Source organism: Crinia signifera, chromosome 12, assembly GCF_055691185.1.
Source record: "Crinia signifera chromosome 12, ASM5569118v1, whole genome shotgun sequence".
In the NCBI taxonomy this organism is placed as follows: domain Eukaryota; kingdom Metazoa; phylum Chordata; class Amphibia; order Anura; family Myobatrachidae; genus Crinia; species Crinia signifera.
This window is the reverse complement of record NC_139228.1, coordinates 48,565,048-48,585,825: the sequence shown is the minus strand read 5'-3', so window position 1 is coordinate 48,585,825 and position 20,778 is coordinate 48,565,048. Positions and strand designations below refer to the sequence as shown.

The 20,778-nt window shown below is 39.1% G+C and overlaps 31 non-coding genes and 14 pseudogenes across 31 annotated transcripts; all 45 read left to right on the top strand.

Annotated features, from left to right (window-relative positions):
* Positions 1-77: 77 nt before the first annotated feature.
* On the top strand, positions 78-196 carry LOC146051083 (5S ribosomal RNA). The gene has a single exon (XR_014466500.1). It is a non-coding gene; the product is annotated as a 5S ribosomal RNA (ribosomal RNA).
* Positions 197-537: 341 nt separating this feature from the next.
* LOC146051265 (5S ribosomal RNA) lies at positions 538-656 on the top strand. The gene has a single exon (XR_014466665.1). It is a non-coding gene; the product is annotated as a 5S ribosomal RNA (ribosomal RNA).
* Positions 657-1,001: 345 nt separating this feature from the next.
* Positions 1,002-1,119, top strand: LOC146050774 (5S ribosomal RNA; annotated as a pseudogene).
* Positions 1,120-1,464: 345 nt separating this feature from the next.
* On the top strand, positions 1,465-1,583 carry LOC146050727 (5S ribosomal RNA; annotated as a pseudogene).
* A 346-nt stretch (positions 1,584-1,929) lies between these two features.
* On the top strand, positions 1,930-2,048 carry LOC146051466 (5S ribosomal RNA; annotated as a pseudogene).
* A 342-nt stretch (positions 2,049-2,390) lies between these two features.
* LOC146051063 (5S ribosomal RNA) lies at positions 2,391-2,509 on the top strand. The gene has a single exon (XR_014466482.1). It is a non-coding gene; the product is annotated as a 5S ribosomal RNA (ribosomal RNA).
* Positions 2,510-2,853: 344 nt separating this feature from the next.
* Positions 2,854-2,972, top strand: LOC146050770 (5S ribosomal RNA; annotated as a pseudogene).
* Positions 2,973-3,318: 346 nt separating this feature from the next.
* On the top strand, positions 3,319-3,437 carry LOC146051130 (5S ribosomal RNA). Its single transcript, XR_014466543.1, has one exon. It is a non-coding gene; the product is annotated as a 5S ribosomal RNA (ribosomal RNA).
* Positions 3,438-3,782: 345 nt separating this feature from the next.
* LOC146050773 (5S ribosomal RNA) lies at positions 3,783-3,900 on the top strand (annotated as a pseudogene).
* A 345-nt stretch (positions 3,901-4,245) lies between these two features.
* On the top strand, positions 4,246-4,364 carry LOC146051062 (5S ribosomal RNA). The gene has a single exon (XR_014466481.1). It is a non-coding gene; the product is annotated as a 5S ribosomal RNA (ribosomal RNA).
* Positions 4,365-4,708: 344 nt separating this feature from the next.
* LOC146050769 (5S ribosomal RNA) lies at positions 4,709-4,827 on the top strand (annotated as a pseudogene).
* Positions 4,828-5,168: 341 nt separating this feature from the next.
* On the top strand, positions 5,169-5,287 carry LOC146051048 (5S ribosomal RNA). The gene has a single exon (XR_014466469.1). It is a non-coding gene; the product is annotated as a 5S ribosomal RNA (ribosomal RNA).
* A 344-nt stretch (positions 5,288-5,631) lies between these two features.
* On the top strand, positions 5,632-5,750 carry LOC146051129 (5S ribosomal RNA). The gene has a single exon (XR_014466542.1). It is a non-coding gene; the product is annotated as a 5S ribosomal RNA (ribosomal RNA).
* A 345-nt stretch (positions 5,751-6,095) lies between these two features.
* LOC146050771 (5S ribosomal RNA) lies at positions 6,096-6,213 on the top strand (annotated as a pseudogene).
* A 345-nt stretch (positions 6,214-6,558) lies between these two features.
* On the top strand, positions 6,559-6,677 carry LOC146051454 (5S ribosomal RNA; annotated as a pseudogene).
* A 341-nt stretch (positions 6,678-7,018) lies between these two features.
* On the top strand, positions 7,019-7,137 carry LOC146051047 (5S ribosomal RNA). The gene has a single exon (XR_014466468.1). It is a non-coding gene; the product is annotated as a 5S ribosomal RNA (ribosomal RNA).
* Positions 7,138-7,481: 344 nt separating this feature from the next.
* On the top strand, positions 7,482-7,590 carry LOC146050846 (5S ribosomal RNA; annotated as a pseudogene).
* Positions 7,591-7,935: 345 nt separating this feature from the next.
* LOC146051098 (5S ribosomal RNA) lies at positions 7,936-8,054 on the top strand. The gene has a single exon (XR_014466514.1). It is a non-coding gene; the product is annotated as a 5S ribosomal RNA (ribosomal RNA).
* Positions 8,055-8,399: 345 nt separating this feature from the next.
* On the top strand, positions 8,400-8,517 carry LOC146050784 (5S ribosomal RNA; annotated as a pseudogene).
* A 343-nt stretch (positions 8,518-8,860) lies between these two features.
* On the top strand, positions 8,861-8,979 carry LOC146050877 (5S ribosomal RNA). Its single transcript, XR_014466365.1, has one exon. It is a non-coding gene; the product is annotated as a 5S ribosomal RNA (ribosomal RNA).
* A 345-nt stretch (positions 8,980-9,324) lies between these two features.
* LOC146051344 (5S ribosomal RNA) lies at positions 9,325-9,443 on the top strand. Its single transcript, XR_014466737.1, has one exon. It is a non-coding gene; the product is annotated as a 5S ribosomal RNA (ribosomal RNA).
* A 345-nt stretch (positions 9,444-9,788) lies between these two features.
* Positions 9,789-9,907, top strand: LOC146051054 (5S ribosomal RNA). The gene has a single exon (XR_014466474.1). It is a non-coding gene; the product is annotated as a 5S ribosomal RNA (ribosomal RNA).
* A 347-nt stretch (positions 9,908-10,254) lies between these two features.
* Positions 10,255-10,373, top strand: LOC146051042 (5S ribosomal RNA). The gene has a single exon (XR_014466463.1). It is a non-coding gene; the product is annotated as a 5S ribosomal RNA (ribosomal RNA).
* Positions 10,374-10,718: 345 nt separating this feature from the next.
* Positions 10,719-10,837, top strand: LOC146051046 (5S ribosomal RNA). The gene has a single exon (XR_014466467.1). It is a non-coding gene; the product is annotated as a 5S ribosomal RNA (ribosomal RNA).
* A 344-nt stretch (positions 10,838-11,181) lies between these two features.
* On the top strand, positions 11,182-11,300 carry LOC146051352 (5S ribosomal RNA). The gene has a single exon (XR_014466743.1). It is a non-coding gene; the product is annotated as a 5S ribosomal RNA (ribosomal RNA).
* A 341-nt stretch (positions 11,301-11,641) lies between these two features.
* Positions 11,642-11,760, top strand: LOC146051290 (5S ribosomal RNA). The gene has a single exon (XR_014466688.1). It is a non-coding gene; the product is annotated as a 5S ribosomal RNA (ribosomal RNA).
* Positions 11,761-12,105: 345 nt separating this feature from the next.
* Positions 12,106-12,224, top strand: LOC146050743 (5S ribosomal RNA; annotated as a pseudogene).
* Positions 12,225-12,569: 345 nt separating this feature from the next.
* LOC146050865 (5S ribosomal RNA) lies at positions 12,570-12,688 on the top strand. The gene has a single exon (XR_014466364.1). It is a non-coding gene; the product is annotated as a 5S ribosomal RNA (ribosomal RNA).
* A 345-nt stretch (positions 12,689-13,033) lies between these two features.
* Positions 13,034-13,152, top strand: LOC146050798 (5S ribosomal RNA; annotated as a pseudogene).
* A 344-nt stretch (positions 13,153-13,496) lies between these two features.
* LOC146051444 (5S ribosomal RNA) lies at positions 13,497-13,615 on the top strand. The gene has a single exon (XR_014466827.1). It is a non-coding gene; the product is annotated as a 5S ribosomal RNA (ribosomal RNA).
* A 345-nt stretch (positions 13,616-13,960) lies between these two features.
* Positions 13,961-14,079, top strand: LOC146050885 (5S ribosomal RNA). Its single transcript, XR_014466368.1, has one exon. It is a non-coding gene; the product is annotated as a 5S ribosomal RNA (ribosomal RNA).
* Positions 14,080-14,424: 345 nt separating this feature from the next.
* LOC146050992 (5S ribosomal RNA) lies at positions 14,425-14,543 on the top strand. Its single transcript, XR_014466419.1, has one exon. It is a non-coding gene; the product is annotated as a 5S ribosomal RNA (ribosomal RNA).
* Positions 14,544-14,888: 345 nt separating this feature from the next.
* LOC146051274 (5S ribosomal RNA) lies at positions 14,889-15,007 on the top strand. The gene has a single exon (XR_014466673.1). It is a non-coding gene; the product is annotated as a 5S ribosomal RNA (ribosomal RNA).
* Positions 15,008-15,349: 342 nt separating this feature from the next.
* Positions 15,350-15,468, top strand: LOC146051030 (5S ribosomal RNA). The gene has a single exon (XR_014466452.1). It is a non-coding gene; the product is annotated as a 5S ribosomal RNA (ribosomal RNA).
* A 345-nt stretch (positions 15,469-15,813) lies between these two features.
* On the top strand, positions 15,814-15,932 carry LOC146051282 (5S ribosomal RNA). Its single transcript, XR_014466680.1, has one exon. It is a non-coding gene; the product is annotated as a 5S ribosomal RNA (ribosomal RNA).
* Positions 15,933-16,274: 342 nt separating this feature from the next.
* LOC146051328 (5S ribosomal RNA) lies at positions 16,275-16,393 on the top strand. Its single transcript, XR_014466722.1, has one exon. It is a non-coding gene; the product is annotated as a 5S ribosomal RNA (ribosomal RNA).
* Positions 16,394-16,737: 344 nt separating this feature from the next.
* Positions 16,738-16,856, top strand: LOC146050767 (5S ribosomal RNA; annotated as a pseudogene).
* Positions 16,857-17,201: 345 nt separating this feature from the next.
* Positions 17,202-17,320, top strand: LOC146051443 (5S ribosomal RNA). The gene has a single exon (XR_014466826.1). It is a non-coding gene; the product is annotated as a 5S ribosomal RNA (ribosomal RNA).
* Positions 17,321-17,665: 345 nt separating this feature from the next.
* LOC146050785 (5S ribosomal RNA) lies at positions 17,666-17,784 on the top strand. The gene has a single exon (XR_014466357.1). It is a non-coding gene; the product is annotated as a 5S ribosomal RNA (ribosomal RNA).
* Positions 17,785-18,129: 345 nt separating this feature from the next.
* On the top strand, positions 18,130-18,248 carry LOC146050991 (5S ribosomal RNA). The gene has a single exon (XR_014466418.1). It is a non-coding gene; the product is annotated as a 5S ribosomal RNA (ribosomal RNA).
* Positions 18,249-18,593: 345 nt separating this feature from the next.
* Positions 18,594-18,702, top strand: LOC146050811 (5S ribosomal RNA; annotated as a pseudogene).
* A 342-nt stretch (positions 18,703-19,044) lies between these two features.
* On the top strand, positions 19,045-19,163 carry LOC146051029 (5S ribosomal RNA). The gene has a single exon (XR_014466451.1). It is a non-coding gene; the product is annotated as a 5S ribosomal RNA (ribosomal RNA).
* A 345-nt stretch (positions 19,164-19,508) lies between these two features.
* On the top strand, positions 19,509-19,627 carry LOC146051280 (5S ribosomal RNA). The gene has a single exon (XR_014466679.1). It is a non-coding gene; the product is annotated as a 5S ribosomal RNA (ribosomal RNA).
* A 342-nt stretch (positions 19,628-19,969) lies between these two features.
* LOC146051361 (5S ribosomal RNA) lies at positions 19,970-20,088 on the top strand. The gene has a single exon (XR_014466751.1). It is a non-coding gene; the product is annotated as a 5S ribosomal RNA (ribosomal RNA).
* A 341-nt stretch (positions 20,089-20,429) lies between these two features.
* Positions 20,430-20,548, top strand: LOC146051026 (5S ribosomal RNA). The gene has a single exon (XR_014466449.1). It is a non-coding gene; the product is annotated as a 5S ribosomal RNA (ribosomal RNA).
* Positions 20,549-20,778: the final 230 nt, after the last annotated feature.

Sequence of the window (20,778 nt, the reverse complement as noted above, 5' to 3'; positions counted from 1 at the left end):
CAATACAGTTGGGAAACTTTTTTATTAACTTACCTGGTTAGAGAAGTAGAACAGGGCAAAAAAAGGGCATGTATCTCACCTACAGCCATACCACATTGGATACGCCCAATCTCGTCTGATCTTGGAATCTAAGCAGTGTTGGGCCTGGTTAGTACTTGGGTGGGAGACCACATGGGAACACCAGGTGCTGTAGGTTTTTTCCCATTACTGGCAAATTGTTTTTATTCTCTAGCTATTTAAATTGGAAACTTTTTTTTATTGCCAGTACAGACATTTGGAAGAGGTCAAACAGACACAATAGCCATCACCTAAAAACGTACCAAACTGTTTAGGCCCAATCCCAACTGCTTAGGCCGCTAAACAGTGTTGAGCCTCTTTAGTAGTTTAATTTGAGACCACATGCTTATATCATGTCCTGTAGGTCTTTTTACATTATCAACACATGATTTTTTTCAGTAAGCCAAAACAGTTAGGAAACCTTTTTATTAGCTTACCTGGTTATAGAAGTAGAAGAGTGCAAAAAAGTGCTTGTATTTCACCTACAGCCATACCACATTGGATATGCCCAATCTCGTCTGATGTTGGAAGCTAAGCAGTGATGGGCCTGGTTAGTACTTGGGTGGGTGACCACATGGGAACACCAGGTGCTGTAGGTTTTTTCCCATTATTGGCAAATTGTTTTTATTCTCTAGCTATTTAAATTGGAAACTTTTTCTTTTTATTGCCAATACAGACATTTGGGAGAGGTCAGACAGACACAATAGCCATCATCTAAAGACTTACCACACTGTTTCGGCCCAATTCCAACTTCTTTTGGCAGCTAAACAGTGTTGAGCCTCTTTAGTAGTTTAATTTGAGACCACCTGCTAATATCATGTCCTTTAGGTCTTTTTACATTACCAACACATGATTTTTTTCAGTAAGCCAATACAGTTGGGAAACTTTTTTATTAACTTACCTGGTTAGAGAAGTAGAAGAGGGCAAAAAAGGGCCTGTATCTCACCTACTCCATACCACATTGTATACGCCCAATTTTGTCTGATCTTGGAAGCTAAGCAGTGTTGGGCCTGGTTAGTACTTGGGTGGGAGACCACATGGGAACACCAGGTGCTGTAGGTTTTTTCCCATTACTGGCAAATTGTTTTTATTCTCTAGCTATTTAAATTGGAAACTTTTTTTTTTTATTGCCAGTACAGACATTTGGAAGAGGTCAAACAGACACAATAGCCATCACCTAAAGACTTACCACACTGTTTAGGCCCAATTCCAACTGCTTTTGGCAGCTAAACAGTGTTGAGCCTCTTTAGTAGTTTAATTTGAGACCACCTGCTAATATCATGTCCTGTAGGTCTTTTTACATTGCCAACACATGATTTTTTTCAGTAAGCCAATACAGTTAGGAAACTTTTTTATTAGCTTACCTGGTTATAGAAGTAGAAGAGGGCAAAAAAGTGCCGGTGTCTTACCAACAGCCATACCACATTGGATACGCCCAATCTTGTCTGATCTTGGAAGCTAAGCAGTGTTGGGTCTGGTTTGTACTTGGGTGGGAGACCACATGGAAACACCAGGTGCTGTAGGTTTTTTCCCATTACTGGCAAATTGTTTTTATTCTCTTGCTATTTAAATTGGAAACTTTTTATTTTTATTGCCAATACAGACATTTGGGAGAGGTCAAACAGACACAATAGCCATCACCTAAAAACTTACCACACTGTTTAGGCCCAATTCCAACTGCTTTTGGCAGCTAAACAGTGTTGAGCCTCTTTAGTAGTTTAATTTGAGATTACCTGCTTATATCATGTCCTGTAGGTCTTTTTACATTATCAACACATGATTTTTTTCAGTAAGCCAAAACAATTAGGAATCTTTTTTATTAGCTTACCTGGTTATAGAAGTAGAAGAGTGCAAAAAAAGTGGCTTTATCTCACCTACAGCCATACCACATTGGATACGCCCAATCTCGTCTGATCTTAGAAGCTAAGCAGTGATGGGCCTGTTTAGTACTTGGGTGGGTGACCACATGGGAACACCAGGGGCGGTAGGTTTTTTCCCATTACTGGCAAATTGTTTTTATTCTCTAGCTATTTAAATTGGAAACTTTTTTTTATTGCCAATACAGACATTTGGAAGAGGTCAAACAGACACAATAGCCATCACCTAAAAACTTACCACACTGTTTAGGCCCAATCCCAACTGCTTTTGGCAGCTAAACAGTGTTGAGCATCTTTAGTAGTTTAATTTGAGACCACCTGCTTATATCATGTCCTGTAGGTCTTTTTACATTATCAACACATGATTTTTTTCAGTAAGCCAAAACAGTTAGGAAACTTTTTTATTAGCTTACCTGGTTATAGAAGTAGAAGAGTGCAAAAAAGTGCCTGTATCTCACCTACAGTCATACCACATTGGATACGCCCAATCTCGTCTGATCTTGGAAGCTAAGCAGTGATGGGCCTGGTTAGTACTTGGGTGGGTGACCACATGGGAACACCAGGTGCTGTAGGGTTTTCCCATTACTGGCAAATTGTTTTTATTCTCTAGCTATTTAAATTGGAAACTTTTTCTTTTTATTGCCAATACAGACATTTGGGAGAGGTCAAACAGACACAATAGCCATCACCTAAAGACTTACCAAAACGTTTCGGCCCAATTCCAACTGCTTTTGGCAGCTAAATAGTGTTGAGCCTCTTTAGTAGTTTAATTTGAGACCACCTGCTAATATCATGTCCTGTAGGTCTTTTTACATTACCAACACATGATTTTTTTCAGTAAGCCAAAACAGTTAGGAAACTTTTTTATTAGCTTACCTGGTTATAGAAGTAGAAGAGGGCAAAAAAGTGCCGGTATCTAACCAACAGCCATACCACATTGGATACGCCCAATCTTGTCTGATCTTGGAAACTAAGCAGTGTTGGGTCTGGTTAGTACTTGGGTGGGAGACCACATGGAAACACCAGGTGCTGTAGTTTTTTTTCCCAATACTGGCAAATTGTTTTTATTCTCTTGCTATTTAAATTGGAAACTTTTTACTTTTATTGCCAATACAGACATTTGGGAGAGGTCAAACAGACACAATAGCCATCATCTAAAGACTTACCACACTGTTTCGGCCCAATTCCAACTGCTTTTGGCAGCTAAACAGTGTTGAGCCTCTTTAGTAGTTTAATTTGAGACCACCTGCTAATATCATGTCCTGTAGGTCTTTTTACATTATCAACACATGATTTTTTTCAGTAAGCCAAAACAGTTAGGAAACCTTTTTATTAGCTTACCTGGTTATAGAAGTAGAAGAGTGCAAAAAAGTCCTTGTATTTCACCTACAGCCATACCACATTGGATACGCCCAATCTCGTCTGATGTTGGAAGCTAAGCAGTGATGGGCCTGGTTAGTACTTGGGTGGGTGACCACATGGGAACACCAGGTGCTGTAGGTTTTTTCCCATTATTGGCAAATTGTTTTTATTCTCTAGCTATTTAAATTGGAAACTTTTTCTTTTTATTGCCAATACAGACATTTGGGAGAGGTCAGACAGACACAATAGCCATCATCTAAAGACTTACCACACTGTTTCGGCCCAATTCCAACTTCTTTTGGCAGCTAAACAGTGTTGAGCCTCTTTAGTAGTTTAATTTGAGACCACCTGCTAATATCATGTCCTTTAGGTCTTTTTACATTACCAACACATGATTTTTTTCAGTAAGCCAATACAGTTGGGAAACTTTTTTATTAACTTACCTGGTTATAGAAGTAGAAGAGGGCAAAAAAGGGCCTGTATCTCACCTACTCCATACCACATTGTATACGCCCAATTTTGTCTGATCTTGGAAGCTAAGCAGTGTTGGGCCTGGTTAGTACTTGGGTGGGAGACCACATGGGAACACCAGGTGCTGTAGGTTTTTTCCCATTACTGGCAAATTGTTTTTATTCTCTAGCTATTTAAATTGGAAACTTTTTTTTCTTATTGCCAGTACAGACATTTGGAAGAGGTCAAACAGACACAATAGCCATCACCTAAAAACTTACCACACTGTTTAGGCCCAATCCCAACTGCTTTTGGCAGCTAAACAGTGTTGAGCATCTTTAGTAGTTTAATTTGAGACGACCTGCTTATATCACGTACTGTAGGTCTTTTTACATTATCAACACATGATTTTTTTCAGTAAGCCAAAACAGTTAGGAAACTTTTTTATTAGCTTACCTGGTTATAGAAGTAGAAGAGTGCAAAAAAGTGCCTGTATCTCACCTACAGTCATACCACATTGGATACGCCCAATCTCGTCTGATCTTGGAAGCTAAGCAGTGATGGGCCTGGTTAGTACTTGGGTGGGTGACCACATGGGAACACCAGGTGCTGTAGGGTTTTCCCATTACTGGCAAATTGTTTTTATTCTCTAGCTATTTAAATTGGAAACTTTTTCTTTTTATTGCCAATACAGACATTTGGGAGAGGTCAAACAGACACAATAGCCATCACCTAAAGACTTACCAAAACGTTTCGGCCCAATTCCAACTGCTTTTGGCAGCTAAATAGTGTTGAGCCTCTTTAGTAGTTTAATTTGAGACCACCTGCTAATATCATGTCCTGTAGGTCTTTTTACATTACCAACACATGATTTTTTTCAGTAAGCCAATACAGTTAGGAAACTTTTTTATTAGCTTACCTGGTTATAGAAGTAGAAGAGGGCAAAAAAGTGCTGGTATCTCACCAACAGCCGTACCACATTGGATATGCCCAATCTCGTCTGATCTTGGAAGCTAAGCAGCGTTGGGTCTGGTAAGTACTTGGGTGGGAGACCACATGGGAACACCAGTTGCTGTATGTTTTTTCCCATTACTGGCAAATTGTTTTTATTCTCTAGCTATTTAAATTGGAAACTTTTTTTATTGCCAGTACAGACATTTGGAAGAGGTCAAACAGACACAATAGCCATCACCTAAAAACTTACCACACTGTTTAGGCCCAATTCCAACTGCTTTTGGCAGCTAAACAGTGTTGAGCCTCTTTAGTAGTTTAATTTGAGACCACCTGCTTATATCATGTCCTGTAGGTCTTTTTACATTACCAACACATGATTTTTTTCAGTAAGCCAAAACAGTTAGGAAACTTTTTTATTAGCTTACCTGGTTATAGAAGTAGAAGAGTGCAAAAAAGTGTCTGTATCTCACCTACAGCCATACCACATTGGATACGCCCAATCTCGTCTGATCTTGGAAGCTAAGCAGTGATGGGCCTGGTTAGTACTTGGGTGGGTGACCACATGGGAACACCAGGTGCTGTAGGGATTTCCCATTACTGGCAAATTGTTTTTATTCTCTAGCTATTTAAATTGGAAACTTTTTACTTTTATTGCCAATACAGACATTTGGGAGAGGTCAAAGAGACACAATAGCCATCACCTAAAGACTTACCACACTGTTTCGGCCCAATTCCAACTGCTTTTGGCAGCTAAACAGTGTTGAGCCTCTTTAGTAGTTTAATTTGAGACCACCTGCTAATATCATGTCCTGTAGGTCTTTTTACATTATCAACACATGATTTTTTTCAGTAAGCCAAAACAGTTAGGAAACCTTTTTATTAGCTTACCTGGTTATAGAAGTAGAAGAGTGCAAAAAAGTGCTTGTATTTCACCTACAGCCATACCACATTGGATACGCCCAATCTCGTCTGATGTTGGAAGCTAAGCAGTGATGGGCCTGGTTAGTACTTGGGTGGGTGACCACATGGGAACACCAGGTGCTGTAGGTTTTTTCCCATTATTGGCAAATTGTTTTTATTCTCTAGCTATTTAAATTGGAAACTTTTTCTTTTTATTGGCAATACAGACATTTGGGAGAGGTCAGACAGACACAATAGCCATCATCTAAAGACTTACCACACTGTTTCGGCCCAATTCCAACTTCTTTTGGCAGCTAAACAGTGTTGAGCCTCTTTAGTAGTTTAATTTGAGACCACCTGCTAATATCATGTCCTTTAGGTCTTTTTACATTACCAACACATGATTTTTTTCAGTAAGCCAATACAGTTCGGAAACTTTTTTATTAACTTACCTGGTTATAGAAGTAGAAGAGGGCAAAAAAGGGCCTGTATCTCACCTACTCCATACCACATTGTATACGCCCAATTTTGTCTGATCTTGGAAGCTAAGCAGTGTTGGGCCTGGTTAGTACTTGGGTGGGAGACCACATGGGAACACCAGGTGCTGTAGGTTTTTTCCCATTACTGGCAAATTGTTTTTATTCTCTAGCTATTTAAATTGGAAACTTTTTTTTCTTATTGCCAGTACAGACATTTGGAAGAGGTCAAACAGACACAATAGCCATCACCTAAAAACTTACCACACTGTTTAGGCCCAATCCCAACTGCTTTTGGCAGCTAAATAGTGTTGAGCCTCTTTAGTAGTTTAATTTGAGACCACCTGCTAATATCATGTCCTGTAGGTCTTTTTACATTACCAACACATGATTTTTTCCAGTAAGCCAATACAGTTAGGAAACTTTTTTATTAGCTTACCTGGTTATAGAAGTAGAAGAGGGCAAAAAAGTGCTGGTATCTCACCAACAGCCATACCACATTGGATATGCCCAATCTCGTCTGATCTTGGAAGCTAAGCAGCGTTGGGTCTGGTAAGTACTTGGGTGGGAGACCACATGGGAACACCAGTTGCTGTAGGTTTTTTCCCATTACTGGCAAATTGTTTTTATTCTCTAGCTATTTAAATTGGAAACTTTTTTTATTGCCAGTACAGACATTTGGAAGAGGTCAAACAGACACAATAGCCATCACCTTAAAACTTACCACACTGTTTAGGCCCAATTCCAACTGCTTTTGGCAGCTAAACAGTGTTGAGCCTCTTTAGTAGTTTAATTTGAGACCACCTGCTTATATCATGTCCTGTAGGTCTTTTTACATTACCAACACATGATTTTTTTCAGTAAGCCAAAACAGTTAGGAAACTTTTTTATTAGCTTACCTGGTTATAGAAGTAGAAGAGTGCAAAAAAGTGTCTGTATCTCACCTACAGCCATACCACATTGGATACGCCCAATCTCGTCTGATCTTGGAAGCTAAGCAGTGATGGGCCTGGTTAGTACTTGGGTGGGTGACCACATGGGAACACCAGGTGCTGTAGGGATTTCCCATTACTGGCAAATTGTTTTTATTCTCTAGCTATTTAAATTGGAAACTTTTTCTTTTTATTGCCAATACAGACATTTGGGAGAGGTCAAAGAGACACAATAGCCATCACCTAAAGACTTACCACAACGTTTCGGCCCAATTCCAACTGCTTTTGTCAGCTAAACAGTGTTGAGCCTCTTTAGTAGTTTAATTTGAGACCACCTGCTAATATCATGTCCTGTAGGTCTTTTTACATTACCAACACATGATTTTTTTCAGTAAGCCAAAACAGTTAGGAAACTTTTTTATTAGCTTACCTGGTTATAGAAGTAGAAGAGGGCAAAAAAGTGCCGGTATCTCACCAACAGCCATACCACATTGGATACGCCTGATCTTGGAAGCTAAGCAGTGTTGGGTCTGGTTAGTACTTGGGTGGGAGACCACATGGAAACACCAGGTGCTGTAGTTTTTTTCCCATTACTGGCAAATTGTTTTTATTCTCTAGCTATTTAAATTGGAAACTTTTTTTTTTTATTGACAGTACAGACATTTGGAAGAGGTCAAACAGACACAATAGCCATCACCTAAAAACTTACCAAACTGATTAGGCCCAATCCCAACTGCTTTTGGCAGCTAAACAGTGTTGAGCCTCTTTAGTAGTTTAATTTGAGACCACATGCTTATATCATGTCCTGTAGGTCTTTTTACATTATCAACACATGATTTTTTTCAGTAAGCCAAAACAGTTAGGAAACCTTTTTATTAGCTTACCTGGTTATAGAAGTAGAAGAGTGCAAAAAAGTGCTTGTATCTCACCTACAGCCATACCACATTGGATACGCCCAATCTCGTCTGATCTTGGAAGCTAAGCAGTGATGGGCCTGGTTAGTACTTGGGTGGGAGACCACATGGAAACACCAGGTGCTGTAGGTTTTTTCAAATTACTGGCAAATTGTTTTTATTCTCTAGCTATTTAAATTGGAAACTTTTTCTTTTTATTGCCAATACAGACATTTGGGAGAGGTCAAACAGACACAATAGCCATCACCTAAAAACTTACCACACTGTTTAATCCCAATTCCAACTGCTTTTGGCAGCTAAACAGTGTTGAGCCTCTTTAGTAGTTTAATTTGAGACCACATGCTTATATCATGTCCTGTAGGTCTTTTTACATTATCAACACATGATTTTTTTCAGTAAGCCAAAACAGTTCGAAAACTTTTTGATTAGCTTACCTGGTTATAGAAGTAGAAGAGGGTAAAAAAGTGCCTGTATCTTACCTACTCCATACCACATTGGATACGCCCAATCTCGTCTGATCTTTGAAGCTAAGCAGTCTTGGGCCTGGTTAGTACTTGGGTGGGAGACCACATGGGAACACCAGGTGCTGTAGGTTTTTTCCCATTACTGGCAAATTGTTTTTATTCTCTAGCTATTTAAATTGGAAACTTTTTTTTTTTTATTGCCAGTACAGACATTTGGAAGAGGTCAAACAGACACAATAGCCATCACCTAAAAACTTACCAAACTGTTTAGGCCCAATCCCAACTGCTTTTGGCAGCTAAACAGTGTTGAGCCTCTTTAGTAGTTTAATTTGAGACCACATGCTTATATCATGTCCTGTAGGTCTTTTTACATTATCAACACATGATTTTTTTCAGTAAGCCAAAACAGTTAGGAAACCTTTTTATTAGCTTACCTGGTTATAGTAGAAGAGTGCAAAAAAGTGCTTGTATCTCACCTACAGCCATACCACATTGGATACGCCCAATCTCGTCTGATCTTGGAAGCTAAGCAGTGATGGGCCTGGTTAGTACTTGGGTGGGAGACCACATGGGAACACCAGGTGCTGTAGGTTTTTTCACATTACTGGCAAATTGTTTTTATTCTCTAGCTATTTAAATTGGAAACTTTTTCTTTTTATTGCCAATACAGACATTTGGGAGAGGTCAAACAGACACAATAGCCATCACCTAAAAACTTACCACACTGTTTAATCCCAATTCCAACTGCTTTTGGCAGCTAAACAGTGTTGAGCCTCTTTAGTTGTTTAATTTGAGACCACATGCTTATATCATGTCCTGTAGGTCTTTTTACATTATCAACACATGATTTTTTTCAGTAAGCCAAAACAGTTAGAAAACTTTTTGATTAGCTTACCTGGTTATAGAAGTAGAAGAGGGTAAAAAAGTGCATGTATTTTACCTACAGCAATACCACATTGAATAAGCCTAATCTCGTCTGATCTTGGAAGCTAAGCAGTGATGGGCCTGGTTAGTACTTGGGTGGGAGACCACATGGGAACACCAGGTGCTGTAGGTTTTTTCCCATTACTGGCAAATTGTTTTTATTTTCTTGCTATTTAAATTGGAAACTTTTTATTTTTATTGCCAATACAGACATTTGGGAGAGGTCAAACAGACACAATAGCCATCACCTAAAAACTTACCACACTGTTTCGGCCCAATTCCAACTGCTTTTGGCAGCTAAACAGTGTTGAGCCTCTTTAGTAGTTTAATTTGAGACCACCTGCTAATATCATGTCCTTTAGGTCTTTTTACATTACCAACACATGATTTTTTTCAGTAAGCCAATACAGTTGGGAAACTGTTTTATTAACTTACCTGGTTATAGAAGTAGAAAAGGGCAAAAAAGGGCCTGTATCTCACCTACAGCCATACCACATTGGATACGCCCAATCTCGTCTGATCTTTGAAGCTAAGCAGTGTTGGGCCTGGTTAGTACTTGGGTGGGAGACCACATGGGAACACCAGGTGCTGTAGGTTTTTTTCCCATTACTGGCAAATTGTTTTTATTCTCTAGCTATTTAAATTGGAAACTTTTTTTTTTTTATTGCCAGTACAGACATTTGGAAGAGGTCAAACAGACACAATAGCCATCACCTAAAAACTTACCAAACTGTTTAGGCCCAATCCCAACTGCTTTTGGCAGCTAAACAGTGTTGAGCCTCTTTAGTAGTTTAATTTGAGACCACATGCTTATATCATGTCATGTAGGTCTTTTTACATTATCAACACATGATTTTTTTCAGTAAGCCAAAACAGTTAGGAAACCTTTTTATTAGCTTACCTGGTTATAGAAGTAGAAGAGTGCAAAAAATTGCGTGTATCTCACCTACAGCCATACCACATTGGATACGCCCAATCTCGTCTGATGTTGGAAGCTAAGCAGTGTTGGGCCTGGTTAGTACTTGGGTGGGTGACCACATGGGAACACCAGGTGCTGTAGGTTTTTTCCCATTACTGGCAAATTGTTTTTATTCTCTAGCTATTTAAATTGGAAACTTTTTCTTTTTATTGCCAATACAGACATTTGGGAGAGGTCAAACAGACACAATAGCCATCACCTAAAAACTTACCACACTGTTTAGGCCCAATTCCAACTGCTTTTGGCAGCTAAACAGTGTTGAGCCTCTTTAGTAGTTTAATTTGAGACCACATGCTTATATCATGTCCTGTAGGTCTTTTTACATTATCAACACATGATTTTTTTCAGTAAGCCAAAACAGTGTGGAAACTTTTTTATTAGCTTACCTGGTTATAGAAGTAGAAGAGTGCAAAAAAGTGCCTGTATCTCACCTACAGCCATACCACATTGGATACGCCCAATCTCGTCTGATCTTGGAAGCTAAGCAGTGATGGGCCTGGTTAGTACTTGGGTGGGTGACCACATGGGAACACCAGGTGCTGTAGGGATTTCCCATTACTGGCAAATTGTTTTTATTCTCTAGCTATTTAAATTGGAAACTCTTTCTTTTTATTGCCAATACAGACATTTGGGAGAGGTCAAACAGACACAATAGCCATCACCTTAAGACTTTCCAAAACGTTTCGGCCCAATTCCAACTGCTTTTGGCAGCTAAATAGTGTTGAGCCTCTTTAGTAGTTTAATTTGAGACCACCTGCTAATATCATGTCCTGTAGGTCTTTTTACATTACCAACACATGATTTTTTTCAGTAAGCCAATACAGTTAGGAAACCTTTTTATTAGCTTACCTGGTTATAGAAGTAGAAGAGGGCAAAAAAGTGCTGGTATCTCACCAACAGCCATACCACATTGGATATGCCCAATCTCGTCTGATCTTGGAAGCTAAGCAGTGTTGGGTCTGGTAAGTACTTGGGTGGGAGACCACATGGGAACACCAGTTGCTGTAGGTTTTTTCCCATTACTGGCAAATTGTTTTTATTCTCTAGCTATTTAAATTGGAAACTTTTTTTTATTGCCAATACAGACATTTGGGAGAGGTCAAACAGACACAATAGCCATCACCTAAACACTTTCCACACTTTTCGGCCCAATTCCAACTGCTTTTGGCAGCTAAACAGTGTTGAGCCTCTTTAGTAGTTTAATTTGAGACCACCTGCTTATATCATGTCCTGTAGGTCTTTTTACATTACCAACACATGATTTTTTTCAGTAAGCCAAAACAGTTAGGAAACTTTTTTATTAGCTTACCTGGTTATAGAAGTAGAAGAGTGCAAAAAAGTGCCTGTATCTCACCTACAGCCATACCACATTGGATACGCCCAATCTCGTCTGATATTGGAAGCTAAGCAGTGATGGGCCTGGTTAGTACTTGGGTGGGTGACCACATGGGAACACCAGGTGCTGTAGGGATTTCCCATTACTGGCAAATTGTTTTTATTCTCTAGCTATTTAAATTGGAAACTTTTTCTTTTTATTGCCAATACAGACATTTGGGAGAGGTCAAAGAGACACAATAGCCATCACCTAAAGACTTACCACAACGTTTCTGCCCAATTCCAACTGCTTTTGGCAGCTAAACAGTGTTGAGCCTCTTTAGTAGTTTAATTTGAGACCACCTGCTAATATCATGTCCTGTAGGTCTTTTTACATTACCAACACATGATTTTTTTTTAGTAAGCCAAAACAGTTAGGAAACTTTTTTATTAGCTTACCTGGTTATAGAAGTAGAAGAGGGCAAAAAAGTGCCGGTATCTCACCAACAGCCATACTACATTGGATACACCCAATCTTGTCTGATCTTGGAAGCTAAGCAGTGTTGGGTCTGGTTAGTACTTGGGTGGGAGACTACATGGAAACACCAGGTGCTGTAGGTTTTTTCCCATTACTGGCAAATTGTTTTTATTCTCTTGCTATTTAAATTGGAAACTTTTTATTTTTATTGCCAATACAGACATTTGGGAGAGGTCAAACAGACACAATAGCCATCATCTAAAGACTTACCACACTGTTTCGGCCCAATTCCAACTGCTTTTGGCAGCTAAACAGTGTTGAGCCTCTTTAGTAGTTTAATTTGAGACCACCTGCTAATATCATGTCCTTTAAGTCTTTTTACATTACCAACACATGATTTTTTTCAGTAAGCCAATACAGTTAGGAAACTTTTTTATTAACTTACCTGGTTATAGAAGTAGAAGAGGGCAAAAAAGAGCTTGTATCTCACCTACAGCCATACCACATTGGATACGCCCAATCTCGTCTGATCTTGGAAGCTAAGCAGTGATGGGCCTGGTTAGTACTTGGGTGGGAGACCACATGGGAACACCAGGTGCTGTAGGTTTTTTCACATTACTGGCAAATTGTTTTTATTCTCTAGCTATTTAAATTGGAAACTTTTTCTTTTTATTGCCAATACAGACATTTGGGAGAGGTCAAACAGACACAATAGCCATCACCTAAAAACTTACCACACTGTTTAATCCCAATTCCAACTGCTTTTGGCAGCTAAACAGTGTTGAGCCTCTTTAGTAGTTTAATTTGAGACCACCTGCTTATATCATGTCCTGTAGGTCTTTTTACATTATCAACACATGATTTTTTTCAGTAAGCCAAAACAGTTAGAAAACTTTTTGATTAGCTTACCTGGTTATAGAAGTAGAAGAGGGCAAAAAAGTGCCGGTATCTCACCAACAGCCATACCACATTGGATACGCCCAATCTTGTCTTACCTTGGAAGCTAAGCAGTGATGGGCCTGGTTAGTACTTGGGTGGGTGACCACATGGGAACACCAGATGCTGTAGGGATTTCCCATTACTGGCAAATTGTTTTTATTCTCTAGCTATTTAAATTGGAAACTTTTTCTTTTTATTGCCAATACAGACATTTGGGAGAGGTCAAAGAGACACAATAGCCATCACCTAAAGACTTACCACAACGTTTCGGCCCAATTCCAACTGCTTTTGGCAGCTAAACAGTGTTGAGCCTCTTTAGTAGTTTAATTTGAGACCACCTGCTAATATCATGTCCTGTAGGTCTTTTTACATTACCAACACATGATTTTTTTCAGTAAGCCAATACAGTTAGGAAACTTTTTTATTAGCTTACCTGGTTATAGAAGTAGAAGAGGGCAAAAAAGTGCCGGTATCTCACCAACAGCCATACCACATTGGATACGCCCAATCTTGTCTGATCTTGGAAGCTAAGCAGTGTTGGGTCTGGTTAGTACTTGGGTGGGAGACCACATGGAAAAACCAGGTGCTGTAGGTTTTTTCCCATTACTGGCAAATTGTTTTTATTCTCTTGCTATTTCAATTGGAAACTTTTTATTTTTATTGCCAATACAGACATTTGGGAGAGGTCAAACAGACACAATAGCCATCATCTAAAGACTTACCACACTGTTTCGGCCCAATTCCAACTGCTTTTGGCAGCTAAACAGTGTTGAGCCTCTTTAGTAGTTTAATTTGAGACCACCTGCTAATATCATGTCCTTTAGGTCTTTTTACATTACCAACACATGATTTTTTTCAGTAAGTCAATACAGTTAGGAAACTTTTTTATTAACTTACCTGGTTATAGAAGTAGAAGAGGGCAAAAAAGAGCCTATATCTCACCTACAGCCATACCACATTGGATACGCCCAATCTCGTCTGATCTTGGAAGCTAAGCAGTGTTGGGCCTGGTTAGTACTTGGGTGGGAGACCACATGGGAACACCAGGTGCTGTAGGTTTTTTCCCATTACTGGCAAATTGTTTTTATTCTCTAGCTATTTAAATTGGAAACTTTTTTTTTTTATTGCCAGTACAGACATTTGGAAGAGGTCAAACAGACACAATAGCCATCACCTAAAAACTTACCAAACTGTTTAGGCCCAATCCCAACTGCTTTTGGCAGCTAAACAGTGTTGAGCCTCTTTAGTAGTTTAATTTGAGACCACATGCTTATATCATGTCCTGTAGGTCTTTTTACATTATCAACACATGATTTTTTTCAGTAAGCCAAAACAGTTCGGAAACCTTTTTATTAGCTTACCTGGTTATAGAAGTAGAAGAGTGCAAAAAAGTGCTTGTATCTCATCTACAGCCATACCACATTGGATACGCCCAATCTCGTCTGATCTTGGAAGCTAAGCAGTGATGGGCCTGGTTAGTACTTGGGTGGGAGACCACATGGGAACACCAGGTGCTGTAGGTTTTTTCACATTACTGGCAAACTGTTTTTATTCTCTAGCTATTTAAATTGGAAACTTTTTCTTTTTATTGCCAATACAGACATTTGGGAGAGGTCAAACAGACACAATAGCCATCACCTAAAAACTTATTACACTGTTTAATCCCAATTCCAACTGCTTTTGGCAGCTAAACAGTGTTGAGCCTCTTTAGTAGTTTAATTTGAGACCACATGATTATATCATGTCCTGTTGGTCTTTTTACATTATCAACACATGATTTTTTTCAGTAAGCCAAAACAGTAAGAAAACTTTTTGATTAGCTTACCTGGTTATAGAAGTAGAAGAGGGTAAAAAAGTGCTTGTATCTTACCTACAGCCATACCACATTGAATAAGCCTAATCTCGTCTGATCTTGGAAGCTAAGCAGTGATGGGCCTGGTTAGTACTTGGGTGGGAGACCACATGGGAACACCAGGTGCTGTAGGTTTTTTCCCATTACTGGCAAATTGTTTTTATTCTCTTGCTATTTAATTTGGAAACTTTTTATTTTTATTGCCAATACAGACATTTGGGAGAGGTCAAACAGACACAATAGCCATCACCTAAAAACTTACCACACTGTTTCGGCCCAATTCCAACTGCTTTTGGCAGCTAAACAGTGTTGAGCCTCTTTAGTAGTTTAATTTGAGACCACATGCTTATATCATGTCCTGTAGGTCTTTTTACATTATCAACACATGATTTTTTTCAGTAAGCCAAAACAGTTAGGAAACCTTTTTATTAGCTTACCTGGTTATAGTAGAAGAGTGCAAAAAAGTGCTTGTATCTCACCTACAGCCATACCACATTGGATACGCCCAATCTCGTCTGATCTTGGAAGCTAAGCAGTGATGGGCCTGTTTAGTACTTGGGTGGGAGACCACATGGGAACACCAGGTGCTGTAGGTTTTTTCACATTACTGGCAAATTGTTTTTATTCTCTAGCTATTTAAATTGGAAACTTTTTCTTTTTATTGCCAATACAGACATTTGGGAGAGGTCAAACAGACACAATAGCCATCACCTAAAAACTTACCACACTGTTTAATCCCAATTCCAACTGCTTTTGGCAGCTAAACAGTGTTGAGCCTCTTTAGTAGTTTAATTTGAGACCACCTGCTAATATCATGTCCTGTAGGTCTTTTTACATTACCAACACATGATTTTTTTCAGTAAGCCAATACAGTTAGGAAACTTTTTTATTAGCTTACCTGGTTATAGAAGTAGAAGACGGCAAAAAAGTGCCGGTATCTCACCAACAGCCATACCACATTGGATACGCCCAATCTCGTCTGATCTTGGAAGCTAAGCAGTGTTGGGTCTGGTAAGTACTTGGGTGGGAGACCACATGGGAACACCAGTTGCTGTAGGTTTTTTCCTATTACTGGCAAATTGTTTTTATTCTCTAGCTATTTAAATTGGAAACTTTTTTTTATTGCCAGTACAGACATTTGGAAGAGGTCAAACAGACACAATAGCCATCACCTAAAAACTTACCACACTGTTTAGGCCCAATTCCAACTGCTTTTGGCAGCTAAACAGTGTTGAGCCTCTTTAGTAGTTTAATTTGAGACCACCTGCTTATATCATGTCCTGTAGGTCTTTTTACATTACCAACACATGATTTTTTTCAGTAAGCCAAAACAGTTAGGAAACTTTTTTATTAGCTTACCTGGTTATAGAAGTAGAAGAGTGCAAAAAAGTGCCTGTATCTCAACAACAGCCATACCACATTGGATACGCCCAATCTCGTCTGATCTTGGAAGCTAAGCAGTGATGGGCCTGGTTAGTACTTGGGTGGGTGACCACATGGGAACACCAGGTGCTGTAGGGATTTCCCATTACTGGCAAATTGTTTTTATTCTCTAGCTATTTAAATTGGAAACTTTTTCTTTTTATTGCCAATACAGACATTTGGGAGAGGTCAAAGAGACACAATAGCCATAACCTAAAGACTTACCACAACGTTTCGGCCCAATTCCAACTGCTTTTGGCAGCTAAACAGTGTTGAGCCTCTTTAGTAGTTTAATTTGAGACCACCTGCTAATATCATGTCCTGTAGGTCTTTTTACATTACCAACACATGATTTTTTTCAGTAAGCCAAAACAGTTAGGAAACTTTTTTATTAGCTTACCTGGTTATAGAAGTAGAAGAGTGCAAAAAAGTGCCTGTATCTCACCTACAGCCATACCACATTGGATACGCCCAATCTTGTCTGATCTTGGAAGCTATGCAGTGTTGGGTCTGGTTAGTACTTGGGTGGGAGACCACATGGAAACACCAGGTGCTGTAGATTTTTTCCCATAACTGGCAAATTGTTTTTATTCTCTTGCTTTTTAAATTGCAAACTTTTTATTTTTATTGCCAATACAGACATTTGGGAGAGGTCAAACAGACACAATAGCCATCATCTAAAGACTTACCACACTGTTTTGGCCCAATTCCAACTGCTTTTGACAGCTAAACAGTGTTGAGCCTCTTTAGTAGTTTAATTTGAGACCACCTGCTAATATCATGTCCTTTAGGTCTTTTTACATTACCAACACATGATTTTTTTCAGTAAGCCAATACAGTTAGGAAACTTTTTTATTAGCTTACCTGGTTATAGAAGTAGAAGAGGGCAAAAAAGTGCCGGTATCTCACCAACAGCCATACCACATTGGATACGCCCAATCTTGTCTGATCTTGGAAGCTAAGCAGTGTTGGGTCTGGTTAGTACTTGGGTGGGAGACCACATGGAAAAACCAGGTGCTGTAGGTTTTTTCCCATTACTGGCAAATTGTTTTTATTCTCTTGCTATTTCAATTGGAAACTTTTTATTTTTATTGCCAATACAGACATTTGGGAGAGGTCAAACAGACACAATAGCCATCATCTAAAGACTTACCACACTGTTTCGGCCCAATTCCAACTGCTTTTGGCAGCTAAACAGTGTTGAGCCTCTTTAGTAGTTTAATTTGAGACCACCTGCTAATATCATGTCCTTTAGGTCTTTTTACATTACCAACACATGATTTTTTTCAGCAAGTCAATACAGTTAGGAAACTTTTTTATTAACTTACCTGGTTATAGAAGTAGAAGAGGGCAAAAAAGAGCCTATATCTCACCTACAGCCATACCACATTGGATACGCCCAATCTCGTCTGATCTTGGAAGCTAAGCAGTGTTGGGCCTGGTTAGTACTTGGGTGGGAGACCACATGGGAACACCAGGTGCTGTAGGTTTTTTCCCATTACTGGCAAATTGTTTTTATTCTCTAGCTATTTAAATTGGAAACTTTTTTTTTTTATTGCCAGTACAGACATTTGGAAGAGGTCAAACAGACACAATAGCCATCACCTAAAAACTTACCAAACTGTTTAGGCCCAATCCCAACTGCTTTTGGCAGCTAAACAGTGTTGAGCCTCTTTAGTAGTTTAATTTGAGACCACATGCTTATATCATGTCCTGTAGGTCTTTTTACATTATCAACACATGATTTTTTTCAGTAAGCCAAAACAGTTCGGAAACCTTTTTATTAGCTTACCTGGTTATAGAAGTAGAAGAGTGCAAAAAAGTGCTTGTATCTCATCTACAGCCATACCACATTGGATACGCCCAATCTCGTCTGATCTTGGAAGCTAAGCAGTGATGGGCCTGGTTAGTACTTGGGTGGGAGACCACATGGGAACACCAGGTGCTGTAGGTTTTTTCACATTACTGGCAAACTGTTTTTATTCTCTAGCTATTTAAATTGGAGACTTTTTCTTTTTATTGCCAATACAGACATTTGGGAGAGGTCAAACAGACACAATAGCCATCACCTAAAAACTTATTACACTGTTTAATCCCAATTCCAACTGCTTTTGGCAGCTAAACAGTGTTGAGCCTCTTTAGTAGTTTAATTTGAGACCACATGATTATATCATGTCCTGTTGGTCTTTTTACATTATCAACACATGATTTTTTTCAGTAAGCCAAAACAGTTAGAAAACTTTTTGATTAGCTTACCTGGTTATAGAAGTAGAAGAGGGTAAAAAAGTGCTTGTATCTTACCTACAGCCATACCACATTGAATAAGCCTGATCTTGGAAGCTAAGCAGTGATGGGCCTGGTTAGTACTTGGGTGGGAGACCACATGGGAACACCAGGTGCTGTAGGTTTTTTCCCATTACTGGCAAATTGTTTTTATTCTCTTGCTATTTAAATTGGAAACTTTTTATTTTTATTGCCAATACAGACATTTGGGAGAGGTCAAACAGACACAATAGCCATCACCTAAAAACTTACCACACTGTTTCGGCCCAATTCCAACTGCTTTTGGCAGCTAAACAGTGTTGAGCCTCTTTAGTAGTTTAATTTGAGACCACATGCTTATATCATGTCCTGTAGGTCTTTTTACATTATCAACACATGATTTTTTTCAGTAAGCCAAAACAGTTAGGAAACCTTTTTATTAGCTTACCTGGTTATAGTAGAAGAGTGCAAAAAAGTGCTTGTATCTCACCTACAGCCATACCACATTGGATACGCCCAATCTCGTCTGATCTTGGAAGCTAAGCAGTGATGGGCCTGTTTAGTACTTGGGTGGGAGACCACATGGGAACACCAGGTGCTGTAGGTTTTTTCACATTACTGGCAAATTGTTTTTATTCTCTAGCTATTTAAATTGGAAACTTTTTCTTTTTATTGCCAATACAGACATTTGGGAGAGGTCAAACAGACACAATAGCCATCACCTAAAAACTTACCACACTGTTTAATCCCAATTCCAACTGCTTTTGGCAGCTAAACAGTGTTGAGCCTCTTTAGTAGTTTAATTTGAGACCACCTGCTAATATCATGTCCTGTAGGTCTTTTTACATTACCAACACATGATTTTTTTCAGTAAGCCAATACAGTTAGGAAACTTTTTTATTAGCTTACCTGGTTATAGAAGTAGAAGACGGCAAAAAAGTGCCGGTATCTCACCAACAGCCATACCACATTGGATACGCCCAATCTCGTCTGATCTTGGAAGCTAAGCAGTGTTGGGTCTGGTAAGTACTTGGGTGGGAGACCACATGGGAACACCAGTTGCTGTAGGTTTTTTCCCATTACTGGCAAATTGTTTTTATTCTCTAGCTATTTAAATTGGAAACTTTTTTTTATTGCCAGTACAGACATTTGGAAGAGGTCAAACAGACACAATAGCCATCACCTAAAAACTTACCACACTGTTTAGGCCCAATTCCAACTGCTTTTGGCAGCTAAACAGTGTTGAGCCTCTTTAGTAGTTTAATTTGAGACCACCTGCTTATATCATGTCCTGTAGGTCTTTTTACATTACCAACACATGATTTTTTTCAGTAAGCCAAAACAGTTAGGAAACTTTTTTATTAGCTTACCTGGTTATAGAAGTAGAAGAGTGCAAAAAAGTGCCTGTATCTCAACAACAGCCATACCACATTGGATACGCCCAATCTCGTCTGATCTTGGAAGCTAAGCAGTGATGGGCCTGGTTAGTACTTGGGTGGGTGACCACATGGGAACCCCAGGTGCTGTAGGGATTTCCCATTACTGGCAAATTGTTTTTATTCTCTAGCTATTTAAATTGGAAACTTTTTCTTTTTATTGCCAATACAGACATTTGGGAGAGGTCAAAGAGACACAATAGCCATAACCTAAAGACTTACCACAACGTTTCGGCCCAATTCCAACTGCTTTTGGCAGCTAAACAGTGTTGAGCCTCTTTAGTAGTTTAATTTGAGACCACATGCTTATATCATGTCCTGTAGGTCTTTTTACATTATCAACACATGATTTTTTTCAGTAAGCCAAAACAGTTAGGAAACCTTTTTATTAGCTTACCTGGTTATAGTAGAAGAGTGCAAAAAAGTGCTTGTATCTCACCTACAGCCATACCACATTGGATACGCCCAATCTCGTCTGATCTTGGAAGCTAAGCAGTGATGGGCCTGTTTAGTACTTGGGTGGGAGACCACATGGGAACACCAGGTGCTGTAGGTTTTTTCACATTACTGGCAAATTGTTTTTATTCTCTAGCTATTTAAATTGGAAACTTTTTCTTTTTATTGCCAATACAGACATTTGGGAGAGGTCAAACAGACACAATAGCCATCACCTAAAAACTTACCACACTGTTTAATCCCAATTCCAACTGCTTTTGGCAGCTAAACAGTGTTGAGCCTCTTTAGTAGTTTAATTTGAGACCACCTGCTAATATCATGTCCTGTAGG